This window comes from Balaenoptera borealis (assembly GCF_965194805.1).
Source record: "Balaenoptera borealis genome assembly, chromosome: 1".
Classification (NCBI taxonomy): domain Eukaryota; kingdom Metazoa; phylum Chordata; class Mammalia; order Artiodactyla; family Balaenopteridae; genus Balaenoptera; species Balaenoptera borealis.
Window position 1 is genome coordinate 50,280,176 of NC_138860.1, and position 12,063 is coordinate 50,292,238.

Sequence of the window (12,063 nt, forward strand, 5' to 3'; positions counted from 1 at the left end):
CCAGCTGAGCTTAGGGGGCAGGACCTGCAGAGGGATGGACAACAGCAAAGCGTAAGGTAGTACAGTCTACAAACAGTGCGAGAGGAGGTACAGGTAGGAGTCAGGTCACAATGTGGGACATGTGAGGACTCAGAATGGACACAGGAGACCAACCTACAGCTGGATCAGAGAGGGCACGGGACAGGACACCAGACTGCAGTGGCATCAAGGGAACGCCGGCACCTTCAGTAGGCAATGTCCCTCTGGTGCTTCTTTGCAGGTTTGGAAGTATTTTGCAGAAGCATACTGACCTTGGTGGCAGCATGAGAGACATCACTGGATCAAACCAAAACAGGAGAGGAGAAAAATGTGTGGAAGCAAAGAGTACAAGATCATGACCACCCAGGGGCACCCCTGGGCACTTTCAGAGCTACTTGGAAGGAATTTGTTATGAGTTGAATTGTGTCCTCTAGAAAACCATGTTAGCGTCCTGTCCCCCAGTACCTCCTCAGAATGTGACCTTATTGGCAATAGGGTCACTGGAGATATAACCAAGTCAAGATATGGTCCTTTGGGTGGGCTCTAATCCAATATGACTGGTGTCCTTATAAGAAAAGGAAAATGCTAGGTGAAGACACAGACATACCAGGAGAATGCCAAGGGTCGAAGAAGCAGAGATTGGAGGGATGCAGCAGCAAACCAAGGGAGGCCAAGTATTGACGGCTGCCATCAGAAGCTAGGAAGAGGCAAGGAAGGAGTCTCCCCTACAGGTTTCAGAGGGAGTATGGCCCTGCCAACACCTTGATTTTTGACTTCTAGCCTCCAGAACAGTGAGACAATAAATTTCTGTTGTTTTAAGCCACTCGGGAGTGGTACTTTGTTACAGCAGCCCTAGGAGATTAATACAGAATTTGAGGAAAGGAGTTTTTCAGAGTGAATAAGACAGAGCCAAAGAAAGAGACATTGTTTCATTGCTGTTACTTTGACCCTAATTTTCCCCATAGATTTGTGAGGCCAGAGAAACACAATCATACAGGACAATTATATAAATAACATGCCAAACAGCTAAGCATTTAGTTGCTGACTTCAATTTAGTCAGTTAACATGCCATGATTTAGTACATTTCATGCAACCCTAAGACATGCCTGCATCTAATCAAATAAAATAATGTATGTAAAGCTCTTAAAACAGCACCTGGCACCTAGTAAACCTTCATAAATGTTAGACAAGATTATTATCATCATCTGATTATCCTGATCCTAGAACTCTCAACTCTTCATGTCTCCTCTGCATCTGAGAGCTGCCGAAAACTGCTGAGAAAACCTCACACCTAGGCAGTCGGGCACCACTGAAAATTAAACAGCACCAAGCTCACCGGAGTCCCTTACCCTGCCTTGGTTTCCCTAGTTAATGCTCTTTCTCATTCTCTGCAACTTGTATTTCAAATCATACTTCCTCAGACCTCCACCACCCTCCATTTCTCCTCAGTTCTTACCACCAAACCTACGAACCCACGTGTATCCATAGCTATCCTGGACTTGCCCCTGTTATTTGCACATAAGAGGTACCCTGGCTGCTTTCTGGTCCAGGTAATCATTCTTCATTCTTCCCTCTTCCTAATTTACACTTTCAGTGTGTAACCCAGTGTTGTTCATTCTGCCTCCTAGGTATCTTGCCAATCCACACACTTTGGTTTATCTCCATGGCCACCAGCTTGGCTCAGATAAGCTGATTGTGTCATTGTCCCGCTTAAATCCTCTCAATGGCTTTCTACACCTCTCACATCAAGAAAGTCCTTCACGTGTTTACCAGACCTCCCCATGCCCCAGTCCCTCTTAATCCAAGCTCTATCAGTTTTTCTAACCTCCCCTCTTTTTGTATTTACACTGTATACTCCAGGTTAGCGAGTAACTCAAAATACCTTCACTTCCTTGTTAAAATGACTAACACTTACATGCTCACTATGTGCTGGGCACACAGCAAGTCATTTGTCAGGACAACAAAACTATCAGCTTAGTACTGTTACTATCCCCATTTAAAGATAAGGAAATAGGGGGCTTCCCTGGTGGTGCCGTGGCTAAGAATCTGCCTGCCAATGCAGGGGACATGGGTTCAGTCCCTGGTCCGGGAAGATCCCACATGCGGCGGAGCAACCAAGCCCGTGCGCAGCAACTACTGAGCCTGCGCTCTAGAGTCCGTGAGCCACAACTACTGAAGGCCACGGCCTAGAGCCCGTGCTCCACAACAAGAGAAGCCACTGCAATGAGAAGCCTGCACACCGCAACAAAGAGTAGCCCCCGCTCACTGCAGCTAGAGAAAGCCCGCATGCAGCAATGAAGACCCAACACAGCCAAAATATAAATAAATAAAATAAGAATTTTAAAAAATAAATTTAAAAAAAGAAAGAAAAATGTTAAAAAATAAATAAATATAAGGAAATAGAGGCACGGAAGTTAAGCGACTTGCCCAAAGTTACAATGAAAATAAGTGGTAAGTCAGCAGGCTTTGAACCAGGAATATTGGCTGTGCAGTCCACACCACTGTGCCATTCTCTGACCTTGTTCCCACTCCTTCAGACTCTTCCCTCAGCCCCAGCATTCGTCCTCACCCTCTTAATTTGGCTGATTCTGACAATGTCTTCATTTCTCAGGGTAAACATCCATTCCTGAGGGTCAAACCTCCTTGCTCCATGTCTTCATGTCTTCCGATCTTTCCCTTCTTGTTATTATTTAACACCTGTCTCATCTGCTAGACTGTAAGCTCTGTAGGGACAGGGGACATGTCTACTTTATTCACAGCCACACCCTCACCACTTAGCTTATGCCTGACGTATAGCAGGTGCGCACTAAGTATTTGTTGACTGAATAAAAGAATGACCAGTTACTAGTCACCATGAAAAACTTCTACGTATATAGAACACATGACACAGTACCTGGCACATAGCATGGACTTGATAAATATTTGATACTGTGTTCAGGAAATGGTAAGGAGTCTGGTTTGACTAGTGTGTGAAGGGTGTGAAGAGAGGTTTTGGCAAATGGTTCAAGCCCGTTTAGTGAGCCAGAGGAGAGAATTGCATGATGGAAGGGGTTATCAGTATGTAATCTTGCAAAGGCAAATCTTAGCATTTCAAAATCCCTCCTTCCCAGCCCAGGATGGTTTTGGATTTTTCTTTTAACCACATCACCCAATCTCCTTATAGCAGACTTAGCAAAATGTGATTGGTGTGCTCTTGGGACCTTGGCGGGATCAGAAGCGTGCACTAATGACCCAGGTGGAAACAAAGAGCCGCTGTGCATCTGTGTAACACAAATAGCTACCTCCTCCCTGCTAGAAAAAGGTCTATCTCAAATTCTAATCTCTATGAGCACAATTGAAGATTTCCTATTCCTATCTCCTTTGGAAAAAGTAAATAATTTATTAACCTCAAAAGGCTTCCTGGAACACTGGGTTAATCCCTTTAAAGGGATACATCTGGACACCCTAACTTCATTACAATTCTAGACTTGAATGCTACCGGGTATGTTTTGTTCTTCCCCAAACTGAGTGGTGCCAGGGAGTCTAGAGACAAGCAGTCAGCAAGCCAGGTTCAAATCATTGTCTCTTTGAGGCTGTGTTTTGGCAGCCACAGCAACAGTAGGTTCAGCCTTCAAGGAGCAGTAAACTTCTTGTCACCCTTGAGTGACCCTCAATGGGAAAACTGGAACCAAAAGGGGATGACTTCCAGGGAAAACAGCTGATCCACCACCTGTACAAACATGCATCTAACTGGCCTGACGTGAGACTCCTTGGGGGAAGGGCTTTGGTAAACCAGAGGAATTGCCAACATGTGAAATCAAGCGTCCGTGCTCTGCACGTGCCAGCACCACAAAAGATCGCGCTGTCAGAAACCACCCGCATTACAGAGCTGCTTTATTCCAAATCATTTTGTTAAATCACATCCCCACCAACTACAGGGCAGCGACTGTACGGGACTCTTGTCATGGGATCAGTGTCTTTGGCCCTATTTTCACACCACAGGAGACATCTATCCTTTTACAACATTCAGGTCTATGGCAAGCTCTTAATTATATTTGCCGTGAAGAACCAGTAATGAAGGGATATTTCGTGGCCTTTGACAGAAACCTCAGACTCGGCAACCAAGGAACTGAAAGCCCTGACCTCAAGGCAATCTCCACACCGGCCTCCTGCCTTATGCATATTTCAAAGTTTTCCAGGTTTTAAAGCGTGGATTACCTTTGCAAATGAAAAATTGAACAAGCAAAAGCATTTAGTGGCATGTTATTACAGTTACGATGATTTTGGAAAGGCTGCTTGGTTTAACCCAAGGCAGAATTTCAAATGAACAAAGAAATAAATATCCATTTGTTTCATTATTTTCTGTTTATTCTACCAGGATTTAAAATATAGTATATATTGATCCCAAATAAGGTTTCTTGCCATTGTAACATGCATATATCAACCTACTGAAAAAATTATGCATATTGATAAAATATTTAATAGTTTCAGGGGCATTCAATATCCAGTCACCCAAAAGATAGGTTGTTTATTTGTTTAGAGAATTTTGCATGGTAGTGAAATTTTGAACTCTGTACAAAAGATAGAGTCTTATTCTTTCAAATATTTCAAACCTTTCATTTATAAGAAAAATGATTAAAGCAAAGTAAAAGAAATCAGTATTGTCTTTACCACGATAACATTTAGTCACTACTGGCCAAGTACGTGGAATTTTACCAGATACTATTCATCTAAATACATTCATTGTATACCTACTATGTACCAGGTAACTCCCAAAAGGAAAAGATTAGAAACACACAGTCTTTGCCCTCAGATAGTTCAAATCTAGAAGGAGAAACGGGTAAGTACAACATAACATGGTAAATATTATTGGAGTACAATACATGTTAGCTGTACTTGATGTATAGATGTATAAATGAAGGAATTAATGAAGGAATGAACTAGCAAGGATATTTAGGGAGTATAATAAATTCAGCATGGAAGCAGGCAATAAACATATAATATTCAGCAAAAATGGAGCATGGAGTATTTTTAAATGAAGAAAGTTTCAAGAGGATTCAAAAGATTGAAGATTTTAGCTGTAGGGTTACAAAAGAAATGAGAAGTCCTACATTCAATTTATTTACATGTTGGTAAACCCAGACTTAAACACGAAACACATGATAATAAAGAACTAAACTGCAAAATACAGGAAAAGTAAGAGAGATAGGAGTCAGATCGTTACATAATGGTATGATTATTCAAACTCTTATTTTGGATTTATTAATGTCTATATCCAATCATCATGACATACCTATGTTAATATTTCCAATGTTGCTGCAATTAACCAGAGCATAAGTCACTACAAGTGAAGGTACTAGAAAGTGGTATAAGGTAAAGTTGGGTCAATTCTCCTCCTTTGGGCCTTTGAAGTGCAACATAATACCCATTTTCACTGCAAAGGGAACAAAACCCTCATTTGTGACTCCCTCAGAAGAAAGAAAAAACTTTTATACATCCAACAGAACTTTTCAAGGACTCTAGGGGCTCAGGAGAAAGAAAGAAAATGACAATAAGTATGTGCCAAAAAATATGGTAAGTTTTGGTCTAAAGAGGCATTATGTTGTAATAGATTTGTTATTGTGGAGGTGCATTCCAACTGTATTATTTTGCTATATGACCTTGGCTGTCGTTGCCTCACCAGTAAAACAGGGATAGTAATGCATGCTCTACCTATCTGATGAGAATTCATGCTTCTTAAAAAGCGTAAAATGTATGATATGTTTGAAAACATTGTGAAAATATAAAAATCCCATATTAGATTTGTTGCCATTGGGATGATAGAGTTCCAACAGAATGGTATTTTTCATGTATAAAGGATGAAATAACTTTATTATAGGGAAATAAAAACATATTATAACATAGGAGATCTCTCTCACAATCTATGCAATAATAGGAATGAAGTAATAGAAATATTCCAATTTCTCTATTTCAGGCCCATCTATTTCTAGTTCCAGGGTACAGTTTGTTTCTGCATTTTTCCTTCTTTCTTTCTTTCTTTTTTTCTTTCTTCCTTTCTTTCTTTCTTTCTTTTTCCCTTGCTAACCTTTCATCATACCTTCATAAACATTTCTAACGCTATTTCTTGGCTTTTAAAATATTATTGTGATTATCAAATTTTAATTCAAAACCTGAAGGAACAAGATCATAAATACCTGTTCTTTCCTCTAACAAAGTCTAGCCTGCGTTCTGCCAAGAACATCTAGAAGTTGTTAAAAAATAGCACATTTCTTTATTTGGACTCAGCTGACTTGTACTTCTGTGGACCTGTCGAAATGTTAAATAATACATTGTTATCTCTGAATAGATTCTTCCTTGCCCAAGATACAGTCAAAAAACGTGTTTTAGATGAGTCATTCAACCAGAATAATTTCCCTTCAGATTACTAGAGTCATTAGGGGGGAAAAAATAAAACCATGTGAGTAATTTTCCATGTATCTCGGGTTCAATATCTAAAATGTTTCATAGGCCTTCTGCATCACAAGGCAGTTTATTTAGAAATACAGGCACATCCTCTTCTCTGCTTCTGTGTGTCCCTTCCTCTTTAGCAGCTGAAGGCAGGCGCATCCACGATGGACAGCGTCAGCAGCCAATGCCCCTGTGCTTCTGTGTCATCGTTCCAAGCTAGGAATGAGCGTGTCCTAAAAAGCCAAGCGGAGAGTCCGTCCTCCTTTTTCCCCATCATCACTCTGACCTTTAAACAACAACAATAATAACAAAACTTATGAACAACAATCCAAACAACATGTGCACAATGCAAAGGTACAACTTCTGTGGCTAAATAGAGCTTCAGCCGAATAGCCACCCCACACATTTGCTGCTGTTACTGGGGGGAAAAAGGAATGTTGCTTTGGCTCAAAGAAAGGAGGGGAATAGGTGGAGGCAAAGGAGAGGAGGAGGAAGAACCCTGTCTTTGACAGGGGTGTTCCAACTGAGAAAATCATTTCTCACCCGCGGTGAGGAGCAGGTGAGCCACAGAAACAGGAGAGTGTGTTGTTCCTGACCCCCGCCAGAAAATTCAAAGAAGATTAGGACGCTCATCAGGAGAGGCAGTGCCCTGCATGAAAATCTCCAGCTTTGATTTTTTTAGTTAAAGGCGACATTTCAGAAAAATGTATAGCCAACATTCCTACCATTAGCCTGTCTTGCTATTCGATATTGCACAGATGCTCTGCTAGGGAAATTTGATCAATATATTAGATTCCTGGCAGAAAGATGCTACCAGACAATGCATGTATGCCTTGACATAGCTCAATTTCCATCTGTCCAAGAAGGTATTGATTTTCCACTCACGGAAGTGCACACACACATACTAAGAGCGCTTACAGAGGATGGGGGCTGGGCAGGCATTTATTCAAGAACAGGCAGCTCTGCCATTCCCCAGACGCATTCCAAATACCCTCTGGCTTGGTGACTTAATATTCGGATGATCTATATAAACTCCTCACATCAGGATGAAATTGATGGCCGATGAGCAAAACCAGTATTCCTCTGCTCACTCTTTGAATGCTAAGATCTCTGTCAGCTTTTTCAGAAAATGTGGGCCTCTTGGAATCCTATTCCAGGCTTACTTCACATGAAACAACTTCCTGAAGCCCCATCTTCCTAACTCAACTGGAATTAATTCTGCATTTCTTGGTCACAGTCTTCTCTCCCAACATTTGGAGGCATGTTAACACTTCCCTTACCACTCTATTGTCCTTTCCTCACTTCTGTCAGTCTATTTCTGACTCAGACCGCTGTGGTAGTTATTCAGGCTGCTCTTCATCTTCTGGGCTTGGGCTGGGATTCTACTTCCTGGTCCCTCTGTGGTTAGGTGGGGCTGTGTGACCAGTTCTGATCAATGAGTGGAAGTAATTTGTATCATTTCCAGGTTGAGCTTTTAATTATCTATGGAGGAGCTTCTAGAGGAAAATATTGATATATTAGACTTCATAAAAATTCAGAACTTCAATATGACAAAAGATATCATTAACAAAGTTAGACGGTAAGAACCAAACTGAGAGAAAATATTTTTGAAATATGTAACAAAAGGTTAGTAACCATATACAAAGAGAGTCTACAAATCAAAATACACAGGCAGATATAAAAACAGGCATTTCACAGTAGGAGAGATGTAAGTAGCCAATAAACATACTAAATGATACTTAATCTCAGTTGGAATTAGGGAAATACAAGTTATAGCGACAATATTACATTCTTATCTATGAGATAGACAAAATCCAAATTAAAAACTCAAAATTTTAATAATTTACAGAATCAGCAAGTGTGGGGAAAAAGGCATTCTCATTCTTGCTGGTATAATGTTATTGGAGGGCAATTAGCAATATCTTTCAAAATTATAACAATGAATATTTTGACCCCAAAATTCTATTTCTAGGAACTTAACCTACAAAAATATTTGCATGCGATACTAACAACATTCGTTAAACACATACCATGTGTCAAGCCCTGTCTAACTGCTTTATTTATATTAGTCATTTAGAACCTGTGAGGTAAGTTCTATTCTTACCCCATTTTACAGGCAAGGAAACGGAAGCAGAGAGACTAAGTTAACAATTAATAAGTGTCAGTGCAGTCACCCAGACACTCACTTCTGTGTGACTCTGCAGTACTATGCTGCCTCTCTCAAAGAAATATGCATAGGAATGTATATTGCCCCATTATTTGTAATTTTTTTAAAAAAATGAATGAAAGATGAATGTTCAACAATAGGAGAGATGGTTACACAGCAAATTCAAATTATAGAATATTACGCAGTAATTCAAAAGAATGAGTCCAAGAGAACTGAAAACATTTAGTCATGCAAAACATGTAGAATATTCATAGTAACATTATCCATCATAGTCAAAAAGCAGGAATAACCCAAATGACCATGAACTGATAAACAGATAAACAAAACATGGTCTATCCATACAGTGAAAAATTATTCAGCCCTAAAAAAGGAATGAAGCTCTGACACATGCTACAACATGGATGAACATTGAAAACATGCTAAGTGAAAAAAGACACAAACAGCCATATTTTGCATGATTCCATTTATATGAAATGTCCAGAAAAGGCAAATCTAGAGATTCAGAAAATAGATTATGGTTGCCAGGGGAATGAGGGGACAGGAGAATAGGTCTAACGGCTAATAGATACAGGGCTTCTTTTGGGGTGATGGAAACATTCTGGAATTAGATAGTGGTGATGGTTGCACAACATGGTGAATATAATAAAAACGATTGAGTTATATACTTTAAAAGGATGGAATTTTATATTATGTGAACTATATCTCAATTTCAAAAAGAGAATGAGATAGGTATCTTTGTACTAGTACAGAAAAATGTTAAATGAAAAAAGCAAACCTCAAAACAATATGAATAGCATGTTTCCATTTATGAAAAAGGAAACAATACATGCGTTTGTAAATGCATAGGAAAAAGTCAACAAAAATACATGTTAGTCTGTTAACAGCCTTCCTCTGGAGAGAAAATGTATTTGGGAGAGAGAAGTGAAAGGCAGACACATTTTTACTGTATATATTTATGTTTTGAATTTCTTTACTATAAGCATATATTACTTTTATAATTTTTAAAACAATAAAATCTGAAAATAAAAGCATTTAAACATAATTAAGCTAGTAAATAAAAATAACCTCCAGAAATAAACCATAGGCAAAATAATACGATGTAATGGCAAAGCCCTGAACTTGTAGCCAGGAGACTTGGTTTCCTGGCTCAACTCTGCCTTAATGACTTGTGGGTCATTAAAAAGTTCATCTAGCATCTCTAAGTCTCAGTTCACTTGTTTGTCAAACAAGACAGACTAGATGACCACCATGGAACTTTTAGCTCTAGAATCTGGATTCCACTATAGGTCATCCTCTCTTCTTGCTCTGTTGCCAAGGTTACTCGCAGCTCCAGCCTTTCAGACCATGTTTTAGACAAGGCATTAAATACAGTCATGCATTTACACATATTCCAAGATCATAACCTTACAAGAAAAGGATCATCAACCCCCTTGCCCAGCTTCTGCTTAATTATGACCCTTTTTGTTTTATCTGATGGCAGTTAATTTCACGGACTTAGGGCTGAGTCAAGTAATAATTCTTGGACAAACAAGATAATTGGCCAGACAGGTCATTTTGTTGTTGTTGTTTAATACATTGAAATCTCATTTAAGAAGCATGCAACTCTAAAATAACTTATTTTCCTTTCATCATGTACATAACCTCTCAGTTGTCTTTTTATTAAATTTTCCTGGCCCTGGACAGACAAAAAGAAGGTCAAAAGAAAGAGAGAGAGTCACAATTGCCCTGGGAACTCAGGGGTGCAAAAGAGGAGGGCTCAGTGAAACACTGTACATGAGTGAACAAAAGAATGTATGAGAGAATGAGAGACATTTCTGTTTCCTTCTCCATCAGTGTTCCAGCTCCTCTGCCTGGTGGCTAGATTGCTGCAGCGAACAGTGGGGATTATGTGCCTATCTGAAGGGCCTGGAAGAGGGTCCTCCAGAAGCAGAAGCTCATCCTCAAAGAGCTGGACCAACTCCATCAAGCACAGTGCCAGCACAAGTAGATGCCCCCAAAGTACCAGCATTCTACGCTTTCCCATCTTCCATGGGAGACACTGAAGGAGAATAGAAAGAACCCAGACTTTGGAGCCTGGAAAACCTGGGCCCACATCCTATCTCTGCCACTGACTATCTGTGTGACCTTGGACAACTGTGAAAACTTCAGGTTTGTCATGAAGGTTAAACAAGATAACAGATGTAAAATGCCTACCACAGTGCCTGGCACACAATAGGTAATTAATGAAACACATAACTGTTTCTCATCTCTTAATGCTTAAAGGACCCAGGCCTAAAGTTTTGCCCAAAGCAGACCTTGAGATCTGCTTCAATAGGATGTGTTTCTGAGAGCAAGGATATAATCCACTCTCTTATTTTTTTTAATTTAGTACTTTTAATGTCATTTTACCCTGCTTTTTGAACAAGGGCCTCCCCAGTTGTATTTTGCACTGGGTCCCACAGAGTAGTTAGCCAGCTCTGAGGTTGTGTCAGACACTGTGTTCCCTTGAATCCCCTTCCCTCGGCCTGAGGTGAGGAGGAAACCCCAATTCCCCGTTCCTCATGGGTGAGGGAAGATCACACCACCATCTCTGAGTCAATCCTCTACCAGCTTCTTTCCCTTCATTCTTTTATGGTAGAGAGTAGAGTAGAGATGGGTGATGGATAGGCCAGCAGCTCCTGTATAGGTGGTTTAGCACTTGGTTTTGGAATGTGTGGATGCTTGGCACTTATTTTTTTGTCCTTTGCATTTGGAACCTTGACACTGACACTATAACGGCCTGGACTGCAAGGGAGCTTTAGCCCCCTGTAACCCCAAGGGTGCCAAAAACATTCCCAGGAAGATAGATGGACCAGCAAGGAAAGGAGGGGAGATCCCTTCAGTCCTGGCTGGCTTCCTTCCCGGCTGAGAGAACACGTGATTTCCCGGTGATGGAGGTGGGTTTCTCCTGGCAGGGCGCCCCTGTACAGAGTGGTTCTTCATTCCAGAGAACAACCACAGCTGTGCCTTTTGCCCTTGAGCATTCTCAGACCGTTCATCATGGAGGAGCTAGGCAGTCTGTTGGAAAGGCCACCCAGGGTAGTACTGTTCCAGGCAGGTCATGGGCCAGGCTCAGAGACCTGCTACAAAGTGCTGACAAGATGGTAACCCTGCTGGAGCTTGTGAATGGCCTAGCGGGTACCCTTCCTTTGACCAATCTTCATACATAAAATATGGCTTGTTTCAGAATCCCTCAGAGTTTTTAACCCAGGCTACTCCCCTGTTCTATGTGGCAGAGAGACCAGGAAAGTCATATGCTCAGTCTCCTCTGGAAAATGGGCAATGAGGGTCATGAGAATTTCCAGTTGTAGCAGGAAAACTGGCAAGCAGGCTGGGTCTCCGTTGAGCCTCAGTCAGGGCAGGGTCAGTGTACAGCAAGTAGGGAAACTGGCCTTGATCCTGCAACATACTATTTTCTCCGTATAGTCTGCTAT

At 40.8% G+C, this 12,063-nt stretch overlaps 1 long non-coding RNA gene across 2 annotated transcripts in view; it reads right to left on the reverse strand.

Annotated features, from left to right (window-relative positions):
* Positions 1-688: 688 nt before the first annotated feature.
* LOC309604622 overlaps positions 689-12,063 on the reverse strand; it is a 31,760-nt gene continuing 20,385 nt past the window's right edge. For both annotated transcript variants that reach the window (XR_014230936.1, XR_014230937.1), the window contains exons 2-3: positions 7,725-7,940; positions 689-6,730 (exon numbers count right to left, since the gene is read on the reverse strand). This is a non-coding gene — a long non-coding RNA (uncharacterized lncRNA). The remainder of the gene's footprint in view (positions 6,731-7,724; positions 7,941-12,063) is intronic.